At 38.0% G+C, this 27,297-nt stretch overlaps 1 protein-coding gene across 2 annotated transcripts in view; it reads right to left on the reverse strand.

Annotated features, from left to right (window-relative positions):
• The window catches only part of MYLK (myosin light chain kinase), a 170,986-nt gene that overhangs the window by 119,606 nt on the left and 24,083 nt on the right, over positions 1 to 27,297 (reverse strand). The gene's annotated exons all lie outside the window — the stretch shown is intronic.

Below are 27,297 nucleotides of genomic sequence, written 5' to 3' on the forward strand. Positions count from 1 at the left end.
AGTCTTCAGCCTAAAGGAACAAGTGCTATTTTCTGGGTGGGGAACTGAGACCCAGGAAGACTGTGTGCATTAGAGTTGTTACATGATCACAGCCTTGAACTGAACTCAGTTTGAACTCTCAAGTCCCAGGCCAGCTCCTTAAGCGAGAAGTCATCCTTTACAACTGCATTAAATTGCAATAACTTATTTCAGGAGAATATTTTAGCAATGTGACTTTGATTTTCCTGGCCTGTAGTACACCAATATCAGTAAGTCTCAAAAGAAGAGCCAGTGTTAAGTAAGTCTTATGAAATAGAAAAGACCTCTGTTTGCACTGGAGTTAAGTTGCGAGTGGGAATGTGGAAAATCTGATTTTTCATACCATGCTTTCAGGATCTTAAGAAATATCTGGTATATCCCTCCAAAGTACTGCTAGTACATAATAGATACTTCTGATGAAATTCCAAGTCTCTACTGCAAATACTTCTACAGCATGTACATTAGTAAAATAGCACCAAATTTTATGCTACATAAATGTCATTTAAGAAATCTCTTTACTGGTACCTACTTCAGATATGACTGTTATGCTACATACCTTATACTCCCCAGTAGAAAACAAAAAAACAAGAGTCAAAACTCTAATGCAGTTTTGAAGTGTAAAAACCCTGGCTATCCAGGAAAAAAAAAAAAAAAAAAAAGAAGAAGAAGAAGAAAAAAAAAAGTAGTAGTTCCTCTGAGTGCTGCACTATACCACACAAAACCAAACTAAATGGCCTTGCAAAGCAAGTTCTTAGATCTCTGCATTTGCAACTTCTGCAGCTAACAACAGTGCCAATCCCAGGAGTTATCCCTTGAAACTCTTTCTCAAAAACTCCAACTTTTCTCTGATTAAAGTGACCAAGAAAAACATTTTCTGAAATTGACTGGACAACTTAGGACCATAAACTTCATTTCTGATAGGACACATTGCCACGTGTGTCTGAAAATCCAGTCTGACAACACAGTGATTCCATACAACGTACCTGACATGCTCAGTAAATATAGAGTATGTCAATGTCAAGAAATACCTTGTCAAAGCACCAGATGGTGATTTGTTCTAGAGTGAGGGAACCACAGTGCTCCAGAGGACAGACTGATGGATGGATTGAAGGAAGTCAGGTGGGTTGCGGGGAAAGTAGGAAAGGAATAAGATCCTAAACAACTAACAAAGTCATTAGTACAGGTCAGGTTACACTTCTATTGCAAGTTGGTAACCAGCACAGAAAAAACTGTCTACATCTCAAAGCCTAATGTTATAATGACACTGTAACATAAAATAGAGTAACAGCTAGTCTTTTCCTTATGGACATCTTGTACGGATTTGTGTTTTTTCTAAATAAAGTATCTAAATAAATCAAATTTACCAAAGAATATTAACTCAAATGAGCACAAGCAGTTTTGTAGCAACATAATCCTCTAATCATCCACATCTAGCAGTCTGTCTCTAATTAGATTTGTATGCTGAAGATGCTTCTAGTAGATAATTAGGAATTTCCCCTCCCCCCTTCCCGGTTTAGAAGATGTTTTACAATTATTTTCCCAAAGAAATAAATGTTTGTGCAGCCTGGTGTTAATATGGAACTAGCATGTCCAAATACTTTAAGAAAACTGTTCTGAAGAACAAATCTTATTCCAACTTAAATTCAATAGACAAGATAAAATGCAGGAACTTAAAAGCTATGGAACACATTTGACTTTTTCTTTTTTTAATGTAAGGAATTTTCTAGAATGATTCTATCCATCCAAAGTGTTTTTCTCAGTTTGCTGCTGAGTAAGATTTCAAAGATGTTTCATGGACTCACAACATTTCATTTCACATGCTGTGCACACGTAGACTATGGTCTTAAAACAAAACCAAGTGTAACTGAAGTTGCAATCAAAACATTATGGTATTAAACATAAAAGAAAACTTTCATGCAAATGTTGGCTGGATGGGTAGTGATGTGGTTAGACAGCATTTCTAATCTGGATTTTTTTTTATTCTTAATCCTTTCTCAAAAGCACATAAATCCGTACAAATTCTCACAGTGTGCCCTCTAATCTTTGTAATACCAAAGCAGACTAACGTGTTTTAAGCATTTTCTACTGGGAACAAATTTGTCACTCTGTATGCTTAGCGCACATTTGTCACTCAGCTTACAAAATTAATTACCCAAAACCAAACTCTGAGAATTTCACCTCATCTTTTTTCTCATCCACTTCTTTTATATAAGTAAACGCCTACCATCAGCTTCCTACATAACTATTTAGTTATACTAATTTCCTTTTAACATATCCTTCCTCTGAGGCAGAAAACAAATGAGCTGCAGAGAGTACATATGTGTGAGTGAGTGCACACAGGTGAGAGGAAAGCAGAACTGTCAGCTGAAAAACCTTCATTTGGCTTCCTGATATTGCAGCTCTCCACCTAAGCAGATATTCTGTTATGTTAGCCGGTCTGCCCTCAATAACCTCTGACCCATCTCTGAAATCTGGACAGAATCTCTTGAGCTCTTCAAATACGGGAGCAAAAGGCCAGCCCAGAGGCTGGAGCATTTGTCTGCTATTGGGGATCCTGGCTGCATTCCCTGCTCTATGATGGGGCTGCTTGCGTGACCTCAGGCAAGTCACTAAGCTTCTCTTTCCCTGTGGTTCCCTATGGGTGAAGTGGAGATTACTGTACTTCCTTACCACAGAGAAGTGCTATAGGATAACTATAATAGAGGGTGGGAGTTAAGCTGCAGTCACAGGACCATATAAGCAGCATAGATTTTTAAAAGGCAGAAAAATGCTATCAAATTCCAGAAACATCAATAGCTTTTTTTTGGCCTTTTTTTTCCTTCCCCTCCTCCCTCCCCAGTGCAGTGGTGTTTCCAAAAAAACAATCTGCATTTTAAAACACCAGGTACATTTGACTCCCATACATAGATCAGTGAAGTCAACAGTTTTTCTAGGGACTAAATGCCATCCACTATGCTCCAAAACGTTCAATATTTCAGAATCAACTTGACAGCTTCCTCTTTTCACACACCTCATTTCCTCTGCTACAGCTTCTTTTTCTTTTTTTTTTTTTACCATGAGGACTAAGATGAGGTTACCATACATTTATACAAATCTGAACACACTCTCCACAAGACTACAGAAATGGGTTTTTGCAGCCATATCACTTGTGACTGTCTTTTCACTCTTACTTTACCAGACCACACAAAAAAGCATCCTGCCCCTTGTCAGCTACCAGTACCCAAGAAACAGCATGCAGGGAGAATGATAAAGCACAGGGAATCAGCAACTCAAGTGAAAAAGTCATTTGTGGATTTAGCAAAGAAGAGGTTGAAGTGGGAGCAGGAAGCAAGGAACTAGTAACGCTGCTAATTGTAGCCACACTGCAGGCAGCCTGTCCTTGTATCAGTTCAGACTTGACTAGTATTCCTTCTTCCACTGCCTGGTCTATCAAGAACCACCTTTTTCTTACTGATTCTCTACCTAGCTGGCCTCTAGAAAAGCCTTTTCATCAAAAAACAGCCAAGGTGTTTTCAACCCTGGTCCCTGAATGTCCAATCAGCATTTTTCTAGTAAAAAATGGCAGATATCAGGCACATCAGTAGGAATGAGATGAGATGCCATATCTTTGCATGCTTCTCTGTGATACAAAAATTTTGCAAGCTTAAGTTGATGCAAAACCATGCATGTAAAATCTCAGGCTATGTTCCCACAGAGAGCATTTACATAACTATCCTGCACAGTTCCTGGGAATTACAGGGCGACTTGTAATTTGTTCAAAACATTGACTCTCAGAAGTGACAGCAAAATATTTCCATGCTGAATTACAATTTCATTTGGGACCATTATGCCGAAGACTTTCCCAGTAGTAAGCAAGTTCTTCAGATCATATCATTACAGTATCTTGAACTGCACACTCAGGATGTCAGCAACAAGCTTTTACATTAAGAATCTTGCTCACATGTAGGAAAAGGACAGAGCGGTTTTCAAACTGTTAAAGGTACTCATCTTAACAAAATACTACTGCAGTCCCTACATGGCATTTCAGAAACAGTAATGGTTTGAGTCACACAGAGCACGGAACTACAAGACCTGAGTTAAAATTAGATCTGTCTACTCAATAAATTTAGAGCTCTTTTATTTGCATGCCTGTTGTGGCATGGGCTGTACACTGAAATGGTTTGCATGGTATGATTACCATGTATGAAGAATTCCAGTTCTCTGTGTAAGTCTTGTAAGTAATTCAATATGGTATTTATTGATATTTACTTATTATATATAGGTTTATTAGAGCATGAAAAATGTGGTTGTCAATCGCCTTTACTTATATATGCCATACAAGAAGAAAAAAAAAAACAACACTTGCATGTTTTTATCAAAGAAGAAAAATAATATCCTCCCTGACCTGGAGCCTGTGCTGCTTAACAGAGAAATTGCTAGCAAAGATGTGGATTTCCTGCAGATAGTGCCAGTTGTAACCGTTCTCCAATTTTCCTCAACTTAACAGTGCCATTTAGGGTACTGAAACATCCCAGGCCCATTGAGATACAGACAACCCTGCTTCACCTAATGTCAGTAGTCATGTTGCTGCAACAGGCCAACAAGAGCCGTGATATCTGCTTATGCACAATCACACCTTAATGTTTTACTGATATATTAAAGTAGCCAGAGAGAGTATTTCAGGTACAAAGAACCTGAAAACCATGTGAAGAGGGAAATAGATAAATTCCTTTAATAACATATGATTATCTTGATCATAAACAGACATGCTACATTATTCAATTATTCCATAACCACTGAGCATTAAAATTTAAGGAAAAAAAGATGTCCATTACAAAGCAGTTGGACATGCAATTTAGAAGAATGCAATGCATTTTAAGACTCAAAATCCTTACATGTTTAATTTGAAACATCAGATTAAGGAGCAGTAAATCAAGACACAGTTTCTTTGCAGCTGTTATCTCAGAAGAAATACGAGTAACTAAATATGACATGCATCGTACAGGTTCTGTACAGCATCCATACCTAAGAAATATTTTATATCAGAAAATTGAAGCCAGAAATAAACACAGATGGCAAACGGGATGCAAGCTGGGCTTGTTTTTGCTGATTCCATAAAAGCTTCTTATAGAAACATGTTGGAGAGGGTAATTCAATCTGACTTCAAAACCTGCTACAGTTGTAGTTTGTGAACAACATCAAAAGAAAAGAAAAAAAAGGTAAGACCTAAAGAAAGGTTTTCAGTGTAATAAGCAGCAGGTCAAAAATCAATAAAGTTCTACTGGATTTCCTTTAAAGGATCATTTTTAATACTCAGTATTTACCAAACCCAAACATCTTGGTCTTGGGAAAGTTGAGCAAAACGGCAAATTTAAATTTCATCATTGACAGCTGGTCGTTTTCTTCCACTTGTCACAAAAGAGATCACTGGTCAGACTGGCAGTCCATGAATCCCTAGCGTACCTCTAATGACCACAACTTCAGGTCAGAGATAAGGGCAAAACTGAGATCTTTCTCTCTGCAGAACATGGCCCACTACTTAGGGTTTAAGAAAAACCGCCTTTTACTGTTCAAGCAGTATAGAGCTTGTGATTCCATTGAAAGTCTGTTTAGGAACATTTTGTCTTCAGACTTCACACTGTTCTTCAGATGTTTAATCTCTACTCCACAATTACTGGCCTACTATACAAACTGGTCTTTTGGGGAGAAAAGTCAATTCACTCCCAAGTTCATTATATAAACTTGCAGAATGTCATCACTTTCCGAAAACTCTTAAACAACTGTAGCTGTTATAGAGCTGGGATTAAAGCCTGCTCATCACACGCAGAGGTAACTCCTTCTCACCCATCTACCCACAAATACAAAACTAATAGGACATGACAGCAAATGAAAAACAAGCTCACTTGAAAGCGTAACAAGCAAGAGGTCCAAACCAGTAGGGCAACACACCAGGACAGGCACTGGCACTTAAGGACCTGGGATGTAAGGGGAACCACAGCAAATATTGCAGTTTTATGGAGACATTTTTATATACAGCTGAACTGAGAGCCAGCAGTAATGTTTCAAGTAGTCTGTGATATTCCAAAAGAGAGCAAAACCTCTTTCCACTGCTTGCCTAAAAACACAACTTAGTATGTTTACAAAAGTACCTACAAGGAATTAAAAATTACAGTGTTAAAAAAAGAATATCAAGATGTCCACACTTGAAGAACCAAATGCACAAAACATTCCTTTATTAAGAATGAAAAACATTTCCTATTTATTTTGCAAGGTAATTACATTTTATTTGAGTGCATGGTTCAACAAGGCTTCTAGGAAAGCTAACAAGTATAATTTCAGATAAAGTTAACATGGGACTGAATAGCAAGCTAGCTTGAGAAAAAAAGACAGAAGTCAAGAGGTTGTTGACTTGCCTAGTATTATACAACAGCGGGGGGTTGCAGAATTCAGGAAGCAAACATTTGGTTTGAGGTACTTTCAGCAACATTTCAACATAGGTAACCTAAAAGAAGCTAAGATACTTTTCTCCTAATTATTAAGTTAAAAGAAGATTTAGCAAAAGTCATACTTTTGCAGAATGTTAACAGTGGTAGAATGTTATGCTAAATCAGCAGTTTACAGCAGATTTTTTTTTTTTAAACAAACTTCTTCTACATTGCACATTTTGAAGAGTAACCACAACATTAACTTTCCTTGATGGCGGTGCTGCGTGTGGTCAGTTGCTGTCGCCCATTTCCAAGCTAGCAGGGCCATAAAGTTGCATGAAAGGTGAGTCATGGAAGATTTGCGGTTCATTGAATACAATATTTAGCCTCTCCATTTTGCTTTGTGATTTAGTTTCAAATATACTCAGAAATAAAAAGAAAAAAAGAAAAATTAAAAAAAAAAAAAAAGAAAGAAAAAGAAAAAAAGAAAAAAGAGACCCAAGTCTGCCAAATTCTGCACCATTTGGGAAAATGAACACATGCACTCTACTGGCTGAGGTGAGCAAACCCCAGGGTAGCACTGGAAAGAAACCTATTGATTTCAGCCAAATATAGACTGGGCTGTGAATAAACATCACTAAGTTTCAAATTATGCTGCAAATACTTAATACTAAAGGAATTAGGCTCTTTGCTTGAAAGAGCCACTGGATCTTCATGCTGAGATACTTACCCTGCATGAAGCCAGACTCTGTTCTGCCTTCTATGAAGTGCCATTAATTGTAAGCATTAAACCTGGCCCATAGAATCTCCCACAAGTTTATTTTTTTCTGGAAACTGCAGCTTTCTTTGCATATGCAAGCCAGTGTTATCCAACAATCATTTTTTACACAACAGTCCTTGACTATATATTTGGCACTGCAAAGCAAATAAGAATTACCTTGCTGAAAAATTATAATGAAGAAATGAGATGGGTTATATAATGGCAATTTTGTTTTTTTAAGTAACAAAAATATAGTTGGTTTTATTTCACAAAATGACATTAATTTCACACAGAACTTAATGCTGCAAAATACTCCAGAAAGTCAGCCAGTTACAGGATTGATAAGTATACTTCAGACTGCTGGAGAAATACTTCTGCAGGGATAATAGATCACACAACTTAAGGATAAAGTAAAGTGCTAGAAGGAATGAACTTCTGGTAGGCCCACATCATCTTTACCCCCATGTTAAGAATCAGGCACAGGACAGATTCCTATGATCTTTTCCCTGTCTCTATCAACAGAAAGAAAAAAAGTGGAAGCTTAAGGACCATCTTCCAAAGAAAGCAGTCCTTAGATGATGAAATGCAAACCCCTAAACACATTCTTTCTTTTCTAATTTACTTCTGTCAAGGATGTTTTAGAAATAATTTTACCAAATGAAACCAACTCATAACACTGAAGCCACTCTTCTAGGAGCCAATAAGGTTTCACATCCAATACTGTTCACTGAACTCAAAGCCTGAACCAGATAAGGAGTTTTAAAAAGAGCAAACAAAAATGGTAGTATTTGTATCAATTCCTGCATAGAGAAATCCCTCAAAAGACCCCTGCTAAGTAGAAAAGTTAAAGTAGTAACTGTATCAAAACACTTAACAGCTTGCAACAAAGAAAATGAAGAAAAATAAATTCTCAGTGGAAAATAGGAAATATGATGAGGAGTCATAAACTGTTAATTGCGCCAGGAAAGATTTAATTTAGACATTAGGCAAAAGGTTGAAGTAAGAATGAAAAAGACATGACAAAGATTACTCAAAGGGTCTGTGAAGTCTTCGCTTCTGGAAGCCATACAAATATATGCTGAGACCAGCATGTACAGTTGATTTGGCCTTGGACATTGGACAGACTAAATGGTCTTCTAAATCCCTTCCAAACTCATGACTCTATGATTCAGCTGACAATTGATATTAAAATTGGAATATAATAGAGGATTTTCACACGCTGGGTCTAGGCTAGCAAGACAACTTGAAAAAAAATCAGTTTATGAAAACCACAACAGTATGAACATATAAATCATTAACATTGCAAGAAGGCAGACAGAAGGAATTTGGTTTAATCTTACATAAATGACAGTTTGCAAATCTCAGCTAAATGTCCATTTCTGATAACAAGAAAATGCATCTTTTTTTTTTTGAGACTGCAGAGTGGGAACACGCAGGCAAAGATTCTGGTGCCTATAAAGACACTTCCAATGTGAAGTTTAAAGAAGTTTCCTCATTACATTCAGACACCTTACTTCTTAAAAAGCTCTTTTTATGTATTTGGGTCACTTATTTCTATTTGTAAGTTCGACAGTTACAGTAAGTTACATGGATTACAACAGATTGATTCAACTTGGACTCTACAAATGCACATGGTGCACACTCTTGAAGTTATTGTCATAAAAGCATGTATAGAAGAAGATCTGTATGTAAAACAGCGGTTTGGAGCCCCTTCACAGTTCTGTATGGGGCTGCTATGACCTTCTGGAGTGTCTGGAGTCAGCCTGAAATCTGAGTCTGTCCTGACTGCTATGGTTCCAGCTGGGAGAAAAGCCCAAGAAGGCCCCATTTTCCTTCTTCTGCAACAGAATTTCATTAGAATTACACCTGGCAAGGAGAGAACTGTGAAGAAAAGGAAGAACCGAAATTAAAGAAAACAAATAAAAACAAAACAAAATAAAAAAACAGATGTAAAATGGAAAAAAAGTCACAGGAGACAAGTCTAAGGATGCATAGATACACTTGATCAGGAGAAGAATTCAGTCTCAGAGAGGAAGAAAAAAGAATATATGATAAGTCTGCTAAAGGCCAACCAATTTTCAACTGAGCAGGCAGTATGGCTGAGAGCTATAATGTTCCATTGTTGAATTTTACATCTTAAATTGAACAAATTTCAGGACACTTTCTGTGATTCTCTTTCCCCTCATAAGAAACAGACAAATAATCCAAGAGTGACTGAGGCTCATACAAACTTATTTTGACAGACTTTCATGCACTAAGTCAGATTGTTGAAGAATCATTCTTTCCCCTTAGTTCTTTTTAAGCTCTGTTGTTGTGAACCGTTTTATATTCCACGCTCCTCCCACCCACAGAAGTTACTCACATAATCTGTCTAGTTGCCAGTCTAGGGCAATTTTCCTTTATGTAATATGCCAACAACTACTCTGAAAGTCAATACTGAGAGCAAGCAGGTCGGAAAGATGCCAGTTACCCAAGTGTTTACACAGATGTGAATAAAAATGTGAAATAGCGATATTAGTAACAGAGAAATGCATTCTCACTTTTTAAAGATACAGCATTTCAGGAGTTTTTTCAAAGATGACATGAAAAATGCACATTTTTCAAAAGTTACTGGCACTTATCACATGATCTTTTTGGTACAGCTCCTGTATATACAAAGCTATTAAGTATTTCTCTACTGCCTTCAATTCCCTTTTCATGAAGGGATTTCTTCTTTAGAAATAGATTAAGAGAAACATCCTTTTCTTTCCTTGAAAATAGCTTCCTCACCACCACATTAAGATACACTTAATGAATGAGCATACTGAAGCCCTAACTAAGATGAAAATTTTATCTCTCTCCATCAGGTTAATTCTGACAATCAATATCAGCAAAGGAGACCAGAAGGCAGAAGCGAGCCAGTTTGTGTTCTGTTCCTGGTCACACAAGTCATTCCAGAAGTCGTTTATCTGAGGAAAGTAATAGGCAAAAATAATATTGTCTCACTTCAGTTTCACCCAAGCGAGCACTAGTGCCCTTATGGCATCTGAAGGGGGCCAGGCCCAAGGTAAGCTCTTCCCTTATGGGCACTACAGTCTGCAAAGAGCATTTTAGAACTGGGCATGGTTTTAAACTTCACAGAGAAGCTCTAAACCAGTTGTGTCTTGGATTTAATTTATCAGTTAAAAAATGACTAAGCTTGCAAAACAAGGACATCTTGAAAATAACTATATGCCTCAGCTTTAGGTATCTGGGAACAAAAAGTGAATGCTTTGATTAGTACTAACAGGTTTTTAAAAGTTCAAAGAATTCTCTAAATCTTGGGGAGGGTGACTGAGAAACTATCAATAAAAACCTGATTTCATGTACCAGGAACAACCGGAGAGTTACCCTAAGAAACCATCACACACAGCATCACATTGGAATCAGAGTTCTCACAAAACACAGAAACTCCCATTCAAACAACCTCCCCTCTCTCCTCCCCACCCCATCTAGAAACCATCACTAAATGAGTAAAGAAGAACAGAAAACTGCCTGTCCCGGTGGACCTGCTGGGAAGATAAAGTATAGGAACAATTCTAGGAAATAACAGTTTTATCAGTTGTGCAAGATTATTTCATTTTCTTTGGAAGTTTGTAAAAGACAGGCAGTCATTTCTAATAAAAGACAGTTAAAAGGATAATTCATATCCAGAACCAGTAAACAGAGAGTAAAAATCACAGCACTGAAAGCTGCAAAGGTACATAAACAGAAAGTTCATTGGTCTTGCTGAGGAAATTCCTGAAATATTTGCACCTCATGTGATACACAGCCATGTCCGCTGATTTTGGAATGCTTAGGCTTGAGTTGTAAAAAATACCTCCAAAAATCACATGCAAAATATAAGCACAAGCACTTATGAAAAGAAATCAAATACTTAAGTACTCAATTATTTATAGAAAAAAAGAAAACTCAGATAAGAGAGTCAAGAGGAGGAATTAATTTATTTTTAAGCAACAAGTATAGTTACTGAGGAACCTAACTGAAGAAGAGATAATGATGAGGTAATTGAGAAGAATAAGACCAGATGAATATACAGATTAGATACACGTACTGCTGAACTCCAGATAAACAGAACACTATTTTTACAAGTCTCAGCACACCCCAATCTTAGTTACTGCCTCCAGAGTCTGCAACACAAGAAGATAAGTTGTGTGTAGCACCTCCCTATGACAGAATTGAGACTATTGGACTTCAGTGAAAAATTCATCTCCTGCTTTCTGAAGAATTCATATTTGTTCAGATTTTGTTTTTGTTTTTTAATGTTATTTGAGTTCTTTTTTGGAGTTTTGGTGAGGGAGGATTTTGGTTTGCTTGTTTGTTTCAGGAGGATTTATTTTGACAGTACAGAGGTATATTCTATGGATTCTACTACTCATGAACAAAACAGTAAATGCTGAGCTTGTATGCACTGGCATATTTAAAATAAAAGGTAAAGCACAGAGGCCAGACAAGTGCAGGTAAATATCGATTGTTGTTCTTACCGTGTTTTCATAAGATAGGGGAATCTCTTCAGCTATGAAGCTAACTTTACAGGTGGCTTATTTTCACAGTGTCATAGAAGTGACCAACATACATTGGCTGGGGATCTGGTAGCACAACCTTCTGCAAAAGTTTTGGCAGCTCAGTGCAAACCCATTAATCATAAACTATTGCTACTGCTCTTTGAGCTCTGCAATCATGACAACCTAGCATTATTTATTCTATTTCTTATGTGAAAGGAAAAAGCAGCTTTCCAGAACCTGCCTTGGTAGGGCACAGGACAAAGACAAATTTCTACCTCTAGGGCAAAAGCCTCTTATTTAGAACAACTAAGTTATCCGAAACAGCAGACAGAGAAGCCAGCAAGAGTTTTCTTCAGGTCGAATAGCACAGACCTGTTTTCAAGTAGTAGAGATATTCCAAAGCATCTTTTACCTTGCTTTAAATAGATAATCCTCAACAGAGTAATACAGCAAATTCCACAGAAGATGGAGTAATTTGAGTAGAGGACAGTGAGTCCAAGCTCCCAGATTCTGTTTCTGATCCTGATTCCCTCTCAGATTGTGATCTTCTTCTCCACTATTCTCTTAATAACCTGATTGGTACAAAAATGCTACTTGCATTTGGGATAGTTACTGCAGCAAAGCAATGTGTCTTGAGTTTCTCATTTCTAATCAACTTTATTATTTGCACCTTAAGTGCCATTTGCATCAACTTTGTATGACCAGGAATGACAACAGCTTATATGTAGGTGCTCAGAAATAGAGGACATCTATAAAAGATTCCATATAAAGATAAGATCGTAGAAGGATGCATATAAAAGCTTACAGAAATTCTGCAGGTTATCACAAGGTGCCCATTGCATCTCTGCACTTTGTCATTAAATCAAAGACCAAAATCAAGTGCAGGGTGTTTTTAATGATATTTCAACCCAAGTGATCAGAGCTAGCATTTCTGCTTATGTCTGGTTCTACAGAATAAATAAGTAAATACATAAATCTGAATAATTCATGTAACAAGTGACAATTAAGCTTTTCCAGGACCCTAAAAGATAACATTACTCTATAAGATAGGCCGAGCATCAGTAATTTTAACACACTCCTGCCATCATGAACAAAAAGCCAAAACTAATTCCCTTCTCGAGGAATAAAGAAAAAAGAGTCAAGATACATTCAAAGATTCACTACTGTTCAATTTTCTATTCTAAAGTTTCTGATAGAGAATAACAGCAAGTACAAATGATGGACTGCAGTAGGATCGCAAACAAGAATTGATTTGTTAGCATAACAGACAAGAGCAGCTTTTCCCAGTACTGTTATCTGAGCCCATGAAATATCTGTAACAATTATTAACTGTTTACTACAAAAAGGAAACCGCTCCTTTGCCTGAAAAACAGGCACCGTTCTGGATTTATTGGTGCTGTGCATGAAAAGAGATCTGGCAAAGCACTTGTGGTTAAACAATTTCCACAGGTTTTAGATATCACAATTAGAAATTCTTAGAACAAACTTGAATTAAGAAGAAAATTGCCCCATTTGAAAGTGTTTCTTGCAAGTCTAAAACTTAAGCCAATTTCCTGTTGTTGGCAAACATCTCAGTTACCATTGCCATCCCTAATCACAACAAGCTTTTTCGTCCAGTGTTGGCCTATGTCTGCATTTGAAATCCAAGCTTAATGGAAACCCAAATCAAGCAGAAACAGAATAAAACAGATCCATGCAGAGCCCGCATGCATGGAGCAGCCTTGCGGGTTCTAGTCATAATAACTGTTTTTCAGCTGAAAATCTACTGGTCTGATTCAGCAAATGACTGCTTTGCTCCTGTGCCACACAAAGCCACACAAAACTGAATCTACCCTTCTGCTAGGAGTTTTTTTAAACATATGTTAGCTGGGTAACAGCAGCACTGAATCTTCGAAGCTTGTAAAATGAATTAAGCAGACAAATGCAGTGTATTTGTTTTCAGTTCAACAGGAGGCTCTTATATTGAACACATATGAAGGAGAGACACGCTAAATTGAACGAGCCTGGAGGCTCAAGGCAATATTAATTCCACTTGCATTCTACCATGTGGATCCAATGATCAAAGGGATTTGGAAGCGAGAAGGGAATAATGGAAATATCAACACTCAGTAATACTCCACTGCCTCAGGACAGTGCAGGACACTAACAGATGTCAGGAAACAGCATGGCTATCTCTTAGTACATCAGATAGAGGGCAGGAACTACAGGTACACTGGATTTTCATGCACCAACATCAAGCCTTCAAGAGGCTGTTATGAAAAAGGGCTAATTTCATACCTGCCCATCTCCTTTATAGGCTTAGAAATGTTTACATAAGGCACCACTAGTGATGGCTGACAGAGTTCCTCTTACCATGAGTTTGAAGGGGTGAGAGAAGAGAGCCAAAGCACATTTAAAGCAAGTGAAAATTAGCAGACTAGATTTGAAGAGGACAGAGAAAAATCTGTTGAGTAGGTAGGTGCTTATTTGCCAAGAGCACTTGCCACAGAATCACAAAATGGCTTGGACTGGAAGGAAATACAAAGATCTTCCAGATGCACCCTGTACCACAAGCAGAGTTGCCACCCACTGGATCAGGCTGCCCAAGATTCCATCCAGCCTGACTCTGATCACCTCTATGGACAGGGCACCCATGACTTGTTTTTGTTCAAGTTCTCTTTGCCTTCCTGCCACTGACTTTAAAAAAGCACTAATGATGACGTCTCCAGTATCTTGCTGCATTTTAAGAATACGTAAAATTTTTTGGAGGCAGCTCCTGTGGTATCTCATAGAAATCCCAGAGAGGAGAAAAAGGATTTTTCTGGGTTCTTTTTGCCAGATTTCCCCCATGCTACATACATTAACTTCAGCTTTCTCTAGATTCAAGTGCTGCCCATGATTTAACCATTCTCCTACAGTGCTACTACACCTGCTGCATGGAAGAATCAAATGACCTGAGCCCAAGAGGTCTGGTTAGAGGCAAAACTTTACATGTCAGTAGAATAAGTCAGATGTCCTTATCACTCCAACAAGACAAAGACTGCTAGCATGTCAAATAAACTAACAAGAAAACAGTTTCTAAACAGAGATAACCCCTGATGGCTTGAGTCAGCTCCTCGTACAAAAGTGATAAAAGCCATTTTAGACGGTAATAGAATTTGTTGACTTCATTCTGGCCCAATAATGATCCTGTATGTAGGAGATGATTCCACGACTTTCTCTCTCATTTTTAGTGCAATACTTCTTTTGGGTATATCTTCTTCTGCATCCCCACATCACAAGTTAATAAATAAAATAGCTGCTGTTGACAGCTCTATACCAATGCAAATCCAGCTTTAAAATAATGAGAAGCCATTGACTAAGCTAAAGAACCATTCTTAGTGCATTATATATTTCTAGTAGGTAGAGACAGAAAAGGAGATAGCACTGAACTATGAAGTTTTTTCAGAATACCAATGAAGCCACTTTGATTTACCTTCACTCAGTATAAGTGCTATTTTGTTTCATGCTGAAAAAGCAGTTTTGTCTCTATAATGCAAATTAGATTTAGGAAATCATAAAAAAATCAAAATTTTCCAGTTGTGGAAGGTTCAAAATCTCTGCATTTGCTCCTGTGGATTGGCTCTGTAGTGGAGGTACTGCAGCATCAACTAGCAGTGAAAACAGATTAAGCAATACCTGATTATAACCAGTTCTTGCCAGCTCTTGACTTCTCACTAATACCAAAACTTGGTAAAAACATACTAAATAAAAACCTAATGGCTTTAAATGCTGGAAAAATATACTACTCTGGAATGAACTTCTAATCCAAACAAAAAAATTAACATCTTCTACTCCTGCGAATTTTGGCTGCTCCAGCTATATTCATTTTCTTTCTTTATGCCTGCAATGATATCACCCATTAATGGAGAAAATGGAAATTTCTTGCAAGATTAATTCATTGCCCTTTAAAAGGGCTGAAGATCCACACTGTACTGAATAAAATAGTTTATGGGAACAGGGCTACTTGCCTTCAAGTGTTTTGTACAGATGTTTTTTAGAGATCCAGACACATGAACACTGGAACACAGGAATCAAAAATGCAGTCGTTGACATTCCTTTAACTAGAGGTGGGCTATAACTTCTAGTTGGAAGAGGAAAAAAAACAAAACTTCAAACCTTGCAGTAGTTTGAAAGCTGATAAGGTTACATAATTTGCAAAAATGTTTTAATCTATACTTCTCATATTTAATTTCCATACATGGTTCATTGTTTCTCTTTCTGTAGACTTGATAGTCTTGCTTATCTAAAATGCCTCAGGTATTTCTGAATCCACTCAAGAAGCAAACATTCACAAGAGGGGACTGGGAGGCATTTTCACAACTTCCATGACCCCTTCCCCTCATGGTGTTTCTAAGAGATGTCCATAAAGTCTGCAAGGGCGGTGTGGAGACAGGCAGAATATACAGAAAAGCATTTGTCACTTCCTTGAAGGTGCTGTTTCCTGGAATGCCCAGGAAAATATTCTCCCCATGTATACTTGGGACAGCCTACATTCCTCTCCTCTGCGCAAGTCACAAGGACTAGTCAGTTTCTATGGGTCTGAAAAAGATCGGTGCCATTTTCAGCCACAAGAAGTAAGATAATATTTACAGCTTTCACCTGGGATGATCTGTATATTGTGAAATGAACAGTCTCATGAAATAAGTTTGTTTAAAGAATGCATCTACATGAAAAGTGCACAGACTACTTTTTCCCTCAGTAGTGGAAATACCATGCTGGTAGTCATGAAAATTTTGTTTAATAGAACTTGATTGCTTTTCAGCTTTTTTTTCTAAAACTTGGATCAATACATTCTGATTTGATACTCGATAGACTTACTTTTAACCGGTCTCTGTTTCAAATGACTCCCTTATATTTATGCAATACCATATGTGTTTTCACTATCAGTAGCTGCCTCCTCAGACAGACTGAGGATAAAGGGAGTTTATTTCTCTTTTGTTTGACTTTGAGAAGTGAGGCATTCTCAAAGGCTGCCAGTTTCTCCATAGCCCTCACAGAAGGAGGCAGCAGGCCTGCCTGTGGCTGATACACCTAACAGTAATGCTACCCAGCTGCTCACTGTGGCTCTCTTTAGACAAACTAGTTTCACTCTTTTTTTTATTTTATTTTGAAGTCACAGCCCCAGTGGCCAAAATAACACAAATCACCTTCATTAAAGCTTGAGTTTTTGCTAAGTTTCTCTGTCACATACACAAACACATGAGGTTTGCTTTCATCTACAGCCACAAATCACACCCTTGAGCACACTCTGGGCAGGCACATTTGTGCTTACTCACTAATAACATTTTTGGCCAAAGTGAGTTCTCAAAAACCACAGAAGAGCACAAAAGTGTGTCCTGTTCGTGTGCTGCACGCTCAAGCCTTACCCTAATTTATCTGTGCTAGCTTTACTATACAAACAAACAGCCTATGAGTCTTCAACCCAATTTATAGGAAGACAGCCAGCTGTATCTCAGAAGTTAAAGCAACACGGCAACAATAAAGAGCTATGAAAGTCAAGCAGGCTCTAAAAAGTCTTTCCATTGGCACCACTTATAAGGAGGCTTTTTGACAGATATCTATCCTCCAAAAATAAGACAACACTAATTACCTTCCTAATAGGTCTTAAGATAGACTATAAACAGGACCACAAGCTGGAAGTCTGAACTGAAGTCAAACTGGCAATTGAGAAATTTGACTGAGTTCAAAGTCAAAAGAGATTATTCCAGTCAATTTGTATGAGCTTTGCGGGATGCTGCCCAAAGAAATCATAGAATTTCCCCACTTATTTAAGGTCTCTTAGAGAAGAGATCCAGTCACTCTAAGATGGCTTTAAAGGCAGATTATTATTATTTTAAAGGTGGTTCAGTATTTTAGCATCTCAGTTCTAATAGCAATTAAGCTCTTCTTCAGCTTCAAACCTCCAATTGCACCATGGGTCACCTCCTATCCAGATAGGTACAGTTATAACAGTTAAAGTCAAGTTTTAACCTTTTGAAAAGCTACATGGACCAGGCTTCTTTCGTCTCTGGTTGCAAGGCGTTTTTCCAGACAGTGACTCACTCTTTTATCTCTTTCTTGAATTCTTTCCAGTTTCAGACTCTTTCATAAAGCCCTCTAATATTGGATATAGCAAGTGTATAATAACCCCTGAAAAGTAATGCCTCACCTCTGCTTCTCCTTGATGGCTTCTTTTCCTCCTCTACTTCTCAGGAATCAAACTTCTTGCCTACAGTGTCACCCTTATTTCTTTGTTTCTCCAATACTAGCCCCCAAATGTTTCCAAAGCTTGTCATGCTTTGTGCTTTACCCTATCTTATGTGACCCACACTCAGTCCCCATGTTTGTGGTCTAACAAGTGATTGTATTAGCATAAGTGTGCTTTGTGATAAGATCCAGATAAGCACATATTATAAGCCTGCTCTCCTTACATTACTATTTAGACAAACAAAAAGAACAAAAACTCTACACAAAACTATAGAAACAAGGAAAACAAGAAGCAGAGTAACTCTGCCCCACTGAGGCTTGTGTTACACCACAAATCTTTACAATTAACCACTCACCTAGGAACAGAACGTGGCATACTGCAGACAAGTATATGAGGGAGTTTCCCATAAGATTTCAGTTCAGGCAAAGCTCACAAGAGAGTAATGTTTCTGTACATGTTGTACAAGAACAGTAATCCAAAACTCAGTGGGGATAAAAATAAGTATTCAACTTGATCCATTGGCTCTCAGAAGCTGACACTGGGTTTTTACTGGGATAATCATAAGCAAAGAAATTTCACCTCTAATGCAACTGATGCCAGTGATGGATTTACTTGGAGCGTTTACACTGTTAATCACATTAGTCCAACTGATAGAAAAAACACCCCTAGAGACATTGCTGCTTTCCCATCTAGAAATAACTAAGAAACAGTGAATGATTTAAGAAATGATTTTCCATACATGATATTTACCCAGATCTTCCATTGCTTCATCCTAATGACAGTCAGACAGGTAGCAAATATCATAAATCAGAAGACTACAATAGAAAAAAAGAACAGGGACTTTGCTAGAGCTGTTTTCTGCTGAAAAGCTCATAAATGGGAACCTTTTTGGCATCTTTGTTGGAGCTAAATTGGCAGAGTAAGATGGAAAGCAATTCGTATCTCATTACTGCCCATACTATTGTTAGCTAGAAACTTTGGAAAAATAGACCCCTCTCTCCTTAGATCCAGCTGCTGTTGCTATATACAGTCTAGCTTTCTCTTACCTCCTTCTTAGAATGGGTGATAACTGTATAAAAAGGCTCTTTATAAAGTTTCACCTTCTGCTTCTTTTTTTCCACCTGATATCTTGTGTTATCACAGGCATTTCCTAATTAATAATTACAGTGTTAGCAAATGACTGGTCAAATCCACCACATAAACAAATAATCAAGTGTTCCCAATTTCACTTTAATTCTGTGGAGTATTCATTTTCATTAATTAGTTAAATACAGATAAACTTAGCATTCTGAAAGAGGATTTCAAACTGGTAGATAAAAATAGCAAAAGATACCCAATCTTCATTTGAACCCAATCAAGATCCAATTTTCAGGTGGGCATTAAATGCTGGAAAGAGGCAAAATGTGCAAGAAAACTGCAACTTTCATATCAGTAGTCCTTAGCAGTAAAGCATGACAGGAAAAGAGATCAAAAACCACAGTGCATGCTTGACTGCAGTGGATTTCTAAATACCTGTGTTGATTAAGGAGACATAACAGCTCCTTGAATAGAATAAGAAAGGTGCTCTTACATTACTGTAAGCCTAATCAGGGCAGTACGATATCCTACAGACCTATCCAGGACAGTTCAAAGCTAAAATAGCATGTTAATCCACTGGACCAATTATCACTCTTGAAACCTATGCTAATTTTTTCAGGTATGCATTTGTAAGAGGTACACATACAGCAAAACTGTGCATTTTCAACAGTTTTCCTTGATTTAATAACTTAAACAAAGCAGTTTCCATTTAGGTGCAGCAGAAAGCTGAATGCTGTCATTGCACAGTTTCAAACCTGACACTGGAAAGGCAATATGATCTAGCAGGCAGAACAGTCACGTAGCAGGAATTCAAACATCTAATGCTATTTCTGGATACAAACCCTTCATTTTTCTCTTTCTTTTATCTTTATAATGAATTTCAATACACAGACCAAAGAATCATGGTACTTGTACAGGGTCTAGCACAATGGCATCACAGTCTTTTTTCAGTGCAACAGAAAGTACTATATCTTTTGTTCCCAGATTCCCACAGTAGGGTAGGGCCCTGCCTCACACTTAAAGATGTCTGGAAAATGGAATACTATATCCAGATCAACACAGTGGGAAAACAAAAGCTTAAATCAACCATAGAGCACAAAGAACCACAGTCCCTTTGCAAGTCCAGTCTTCAGCTACTCATTTCACAGCTAATGCTGGAAATTATCTCCCACTCTGTCCTCATCTCTCACTAATAAAAAGACTGATTTCTCTGAAGTTCACATAAACTCAAAAGGCGTATTTGTTACAGTTGTACCATAAAAGTTCAGACAAAATTATCTCCAGTCAGATTGGGCTCTTTAGACACAGTGAGATCAAACAGCTCACAAAATCCTTTGATGGAAATTTAATTCTTTAAAAATATGCACAAGGTAATTGAAAACACATTTTACTATATTTTAGATTATAAACAGTAGATCTCTGGCTGAGTTGAACAAATAGCATTAAGCCTTTTTCTTCCTTCTGAAAAACCACAGTGCTTGGCAGAATAAGCACTGATGCATCTACTGTACCCAGCACAGGGAAACCAGTGTTTATAATGAGGAGATTGTGTAAGGATGTAAATTGCACTCCAACAAATAAAACTGTCTGTAAATATCAGTTGTTATTCATTCAAAGCCATTTTGTGATATTAGCAAGTTCTTCTAAGCACAAGGCCTGGGTTTATTATATTTTTCTTCTCCATTCCTTACCTCCTCTTTCTCTTGCACAAATCTTCAAGAAAAGCAAATCTAAGTATTGCTTGCTCACAAGTTCCAGTCTGACCATCAATCCTATGCTCCCGAAAATGTGGAGATGTTGAAATCATTAGATAAAGATTCAGAGTACAAAACCAAATTCAAGCTTTTCTCACTTGTTATTAAACTTCCTTGTCTTTGGCAGTACTACAAAACAACTGATGGAAATTCCTATGGAAGCCTTATAGAAGCAGCAGTTGCAGAGGGAGGCACACTACTTTATTCATTACCCACCTCTTCCTTACACATACACCCCAAAACCTACTCTGTTCCATCACTCATGCTTCTGTCCATTCGCTGTATGAAAAAGGAAGCTCTGGGCAGAAAACTCCATAAGCAGCCTGAAGTTTTAGTGTTTCATTCTAGCAGACAACTGTAACTTTGTTTCAATTTGCACAACAAGGAAAAACCTTGCCTTAGTTGTCAGAGATACCACCTGTAAGAACTGGAGAACAGAAGTTTATTTGCATTCCCCTAAAAAGGGAGGATATTAAGGGAATGGGGTGAGAGTCAATGAGGTCTTTTCTGGTAAAGCAATTCAAGAAAATGGTTCCACTGGCATAGCTAGTGCACTTCATGGGAAAATACAGGTCAGTCTGAAGGGGTTTGTTCCGATCAAAGGTAGAAGGTGCAAAAATCAGCCTCAAGTCAGAACCCACAGACATTCAAAGACTGCAGGGGACAACGATTCAGGTTCCTCCTGATGCTTGTACCAGTTATTATCCCTAGTGCTCCACACACAGGGAAGTGCACGCTTAAAAGTTCTTTATGTAATATGACTATACGCATCTGTGTTTCCCCTTTCTCCTGTCCTTGAAAGAGGCAGGGAAAACCCAGGACTTTGAGTTTCCTACTGTGGGCAGAGCCACAGATAAAACCTACATGCTCAACACACCAAGCCTGACTTGAGTGTGTATGGCTTTTTGTCATCTACCACATTTTTGATGGGCTCTAGAACTACCTCAGTGCCTACACTTCCCTCTCAAACTATAAATTCAGATTCCTCAGTTCGAAAGATCAGTCAGATGTGTTTTTCATTTGCACAGCTGACGTTTCACTTCTGCTTGTTCCTGGTCAGTAGCCCTCAAAAAAGAGCATTTTACTTCTGAGTTAGAGCAACATAGACCAAGGAAGGGGTAAAAAACAGACAAAGACTGATGTAGCCTTTTACAAAGGTAAGAGGCACCTTGCTGCTTGCTTTACCTTCCTCGCTGCTTGAGACACAAAAGAAAGAGCAAAGATGTTTAGTAAAACAATAGTACTCACCCACTCATTCTCTGCTTCCCCTTCTGCCCGCTTACATTGACAGATGTCTTTTCATTATGCAAGGGTTTAAAAAGGAAGCCCCTTATTTTATGTAAAACGGCTCCCTTCTTCAGACATTCATGTTTAAGCTAAGATTTCCTGGTTTGTTGGTTTTGCTGGGACATGCATCATGATTGAGATGTTTATGAATTTTAAATAGTAGGGTAGCATCCACACTTTAAACAACAGCCTTTGCTTTCCCTTAGACACCGGAAAAATGTCCTGTCCTCGAGCAACAGGAAAAAGAAATTACTGTGTGAAGTCTAAAGGGTTCCACTCCTCCATAACACATTATAAGGGATTTTTCATCATAAGTAAAGTTTTCAAAAATGAAATAACAAAATAACATAAAAACACAGTTCGATTTAACAATAAATAGGGCTCTCCAGTGAGATCACTCTGAAACACTGGAGGAATTACAATTCGTTACATAAGGAGACATCTGTATGTAGGTAAATCCTAGCAGATCAGTGGTAAGGCAAAATTGAATAGGATGCTTTTGTTCCTCAACACTCTCCCTGGGTGAAGTGTAAGTACATGAAAACGAAGTCTTTCCTCTTCACAACTAAAGATAGAACAATGCAGATCCCAGAGCAGCATTGACTTGTTAAGCAGTTTCTTCTGACTCTATTTTAAATCTCCAAATACTTTGAAGTGGAGTTGTAAACTCAATTGATTTCGAACAAAAGGCTAATGTAATCCACTTTCAGCACCAGTACCATGCTGGCAGTGAATGCATCCTACTCGGTAATAGAAATTAAATATTAGGGCTTAAAGCAATTCATTTCAGTGTTTAAAGGCACTTAAGAGTCTGGGTAGGAATGATCTTGGCTGAATTCAGCCTTAAGGAAACAAAGCCAATCTCTGGACTTGTCTTACTGGGGAGACGGTAAGGCATCCAAGAACACTGGCACTACTATCCAACACACTCATGTGTCCTCTTTGTCCTAAGCTGCTTTCCAGGTATTACAGTTTTATATGTGAACTGTTAAACTCAGCCTTGAAGTACAGCCCTAACTGAGGAGGGATTCACAGCTTTGCTTGTATATCAGCAGGATCAATTAGGGCAGTAGCAGATGCTGCCTGGGCAGATACTGGCTGGAAATACTGGAAAATGAATAGAGACACTGGGATATAATGCACATCTTAAAACATATTATAACAGTTGCAAGTCACAAAAACAAACCAGATTAGGAGTTGGTGGCAACAGGACCAGAAGTCTTCAAGAACAGCATAATGGAAAAAGATCTAGAAGGGACTCGATTGGAAGGGAAAGACTGAATGGAATTACCAATTGTAAAGAGTCTAAGAAAAGCAGGAACATGTGGAACATAGAACACGTCAGAGAGTTTTAAACCTTTCCAATAAGTTTCACAGCATTTGGCCACTTACTTTGGAAAGTACACATGATACACCAGGGAAAGTTAAGACTGAAGGAATAAAACTAGAGAGATTTAAAGATGGCTCTCACACAGCTGTACAGAAGATGAATACTGCAGTACCTTCTTCACTGTGTTTTAGAGTTTCTAAACAAAAAATTTGTTAAGAAATCCACTGAGTTAAGATGGAAAAGCCTGCAGCATAATTTTTAAAGGTCATTTCTTTGAGCAATGGGTGCCCAGAACAATTTAAACCCTGAAATGATTCAAGCCTCCTGGGGCAACTGCTGGCCTGTTTGAGGCCAGTGAAGTGAGTTAAGATCAAGTCATTAAGCAGAAGTATTCTAGATTAGCTCTGCTATTTGAAATCCCAAGATCCTTGGCAAAAATACACTGTATCAATGTCCAAAAGGACCAGGAGAATCTGCTTTAAGAAGCTTCTGTAAGGCGAGGACACAGCCTGAGAGAGCTTTGCTATAACTATAAACTTTAAAATTAGTTTTCCCTTATTAATAACAGTTTCCAAGCCTTATCAGCTCCTGCCTTCTACAGAACTGACTTCCACTCTAATCCAAGAGATGTTCCTGGATAAATTAGCCACAACAGATGTCTTGGAACACTTTATACTTTTCTACTTTCTTAGCACTTGACTTAACTCCAGACTGCTGTGCCTTGAAGCTTGAGGTCTTCCCAATCTATTACTCTGAAATCCTTTAACTTCAGGAGCTGATCTAGATGATCCTTGTGGGTCCTTCCAACTCGGGATATTCTATGATACTAACTATAAAACAAATTGAAAATATTAATAATCTAATCAGAGAAATTAAGTCTTTTTGATATGGATGAAGGGAAAAAAGGAGGTTTTCAGCTGTATCTCAGCCTTCCAGGATGGTTATTCAATCAGCTGGAACTTCCTTGAAATAAGATCTTATACAGTAAATTTCTTGCATGTTCCCTAACTCAGATGAACACAAAGCTGCTTTTAAAAAGCATGTCAGTTCTCCAGAAGTGGGCTACATGGCTCCAGCACTCCTCTCTCTGAAACCAATGTTTCTGTGCAAAATGAAAAATACGAGTTTACTTATGTCAGCAACAAAATACAGAATGTGCTTCCTTATCTAAAAAAAAAGTAATCTACCTATCAGGTAAGAAGGTTACTCTGTCTCATCCCTGTGAACATTTACACATACTAAAGGTATAGAAAAGTTCAATGAGCATGACACTGCCAGTATGCAAGTGCATGACTAACTCCAGTTGAAACATTATGACAAAAGTCTATTTTTCTCCTTATTCACTTCATACTTTCTGTTGTTTACCATTGCTCTACTATAACATATGTATTTTTTTAACTGACCATACTTGTGCTGCACAGATCCTCAGAAGCCAAGTGTTTCTTTAGCTCTCCCTGTGCTGTCAGAAGATTGCCCAACACAGTACAACTCACCTTCATTACATGCCCGCCGGTTTTTCAGCTGCTCTGATGCACAGTGAAACAGTTAAGTTTCACCTTTCAAGCTGTATCAATGCCATTTGAATTAACCATCCATTGAATGAATGAGAGGAATTCACACCTCAAGGCTTGTTGTTTCAGGCTGTGTGCCAGTCAGGTGGCCATGGCTGCACTGCTATGATGCGGTCACACTCCAAAAGTTTTCTTTGCAACTGCAACAGCTTGAGAATTAGTTTGAAATCTTCCGGTCACGGAAAACAGAGTATTACCATCGTATTAATCTAACTCCCAACCTTTAGATAGTTCTTTTTAAGTAAACAAAGCAAGCTTCTTTAAAAGTCCTGTGCTTAAGCTATGGTTGTTTTCCCTCTGGACAGCTTTTTCAACAAGACATCTTTCTCAGAAAGGCATCCTGAAGATGGATGGCATGCCTAGAGTTGCATACATTCACCCTGTATGCAAACTATATTTTAATATACATTGTTGGAGAAGAAAGTAGTCACCTCTGCACCCCTGGAGGAGTGTGAAAGCTGGAATACTGCATAAATCACAGAAATAGGCAGTGGGCCAGTTACCAGAAAGGAAAGCAATTCTCATTCCTCAGTACTTGCTGGTTTCCTATTGATTGTAGTGGGAAAATTCCAAGTTCCCACTCCCAGTCTCTGGAATAGCAGCAGAAACATACACACTTTCTAAACACACCACTGCAGAGGTTAAGGAAGCAACATGAGCTCTGCTGCCCTGGCTCACACACTACTGTGTCACTGGCACTGACCTCAGCTTCTCTTATGGCAGTTGGAGGATTAAACAAGAAAAATCCCGAACAACAAAATCCCACGTACGTTTTACCTGTGTCTGACACTTTTCAAAGGAGATTAACAAGACAAACTAGCTTACAGTATCTCTTCGCTCAGCAACTCACAAGCATGAAGCAGAGTGCCACACTCACATCCTTTCTTTGGCAGAAGTACGAAATACACCTCACTCATTATTTCAAGGGAGAAATGATTATAACCAAGGATGGACAAACAGGAAGGCTAGGGGCTGGAAAGCAGTTTAGGTCTCCCTTAGGAAAAGAGCAGCTAAGTTACCTAGATAACAACTGAGAATAACTTCAATAAACAGAAGCTGATATAAAACAAAGGCTTCCAAGACAAAGAGTGAGTGAAGAAACAAGCATACATAGCCTGCAGAAAAAGACAAAACTGAATGTGGATCAGCATTTTGCAAGCAGTTTCTCTGATAAAATCCTAGGAGTTACACTGAACAGGTTACTCCAACAAGTTCCTGAATGATGCTGTCACAGACAGCGCTATGCCTTCTCTGTATGCCATGGTATATGAACAAAAGTAGAATAAACATGACATTTAAGTTTGATTATTAGGTGAAATGTTGCTTGTCTGTGCATGGAGTCAGACAGCTAGAGATATTGAAAAGAAAGCCATAAATACGCCCCAATATCTCATTCTCATGAATATCCTATCTCCAGTGACCATCAGTAGCATATGCCTTTGGGAAAGAACACAAAGCCAGAGTAATCTTACAGCAATTCTTTCCTAAATACATACTTCTGGCAATCAGCAGTTTACAGACTTAAGAAGCCAGACCATCATATTACATAGTCCCTGAGTTTAACCTCCATGAATTTAACCTTTTCCTGAACCCATCTTGGTCTTCATGACATTTTATTGTGGTGAGTTACACAATCAATTGCACATGCCTTGCATTAAAATAATTAAATAAAACAAGACTTTCATTTTAAACTTATTGCCTGAGTTCTCCTGACTTTTTCCTTTTCTTTATTGAAGTGAGGCTATGAGTTACTACTCCTTATTTATCTTCTCTATACAGATCTCTGCATTTATGATATCTGCAGCCTGTGACCAAGATCTTATTAGGGTAAAGAGTTCCAGTTTTACTCCCTGGTCCCATGAATATAATTTCATACTTCTGTCTTTTTTTTTGCCCATCTCTGAATTCTTTGCAGTTCTATCATGATCTTTTGAATTATGGCCAGAGCCACAAATATGAATTCTGATAATGCCAGGAAGAGCATTTCTGTTCTATTCCATGCTCTGATCCTTAAGTGCATCTTTAGGCCATCCCTGAGCAGACAGTTTGACAGAACCATCTATAGTAATGCCAAGATTATATTTCCTACATAAGTATTTAGATTACACTCTCCATTAACATACTGTATGTGGATCATTGAATCCTCAGTTTTAATTACTGCTAAAACATGTCTATGACCCATTAATCTAGAATTAACACATAACATCCTGCTTAGCACCACAGGTTCTCCCCATGCTATGGACATAGGAGAACAACCAGTTTGCTTTAAAAAAAGGTTTTTTGAGTGGGAAGATGTTTTAGGAATAAAGCGTACCACAAATTAGTCTCATGTCAACCCTAGCACTCATTATATCTGACAGAACAG

The sequence above is a fragment of the Coturnix japonica genome, chromosome 7, assembly GCF_054131305.1.
Source record: "Coturnix japonica strain WE chromosome 7, WE-NBRP24, whole genome shotgun sequence".
In the NCBI taxonomy this organism is placed as follows: domain Eukaryota; kingdom Metazoa; phylum Chordata; class Aves; order Galliformes; family Phasianidae; genus Coturnix; species Coturnix japonica.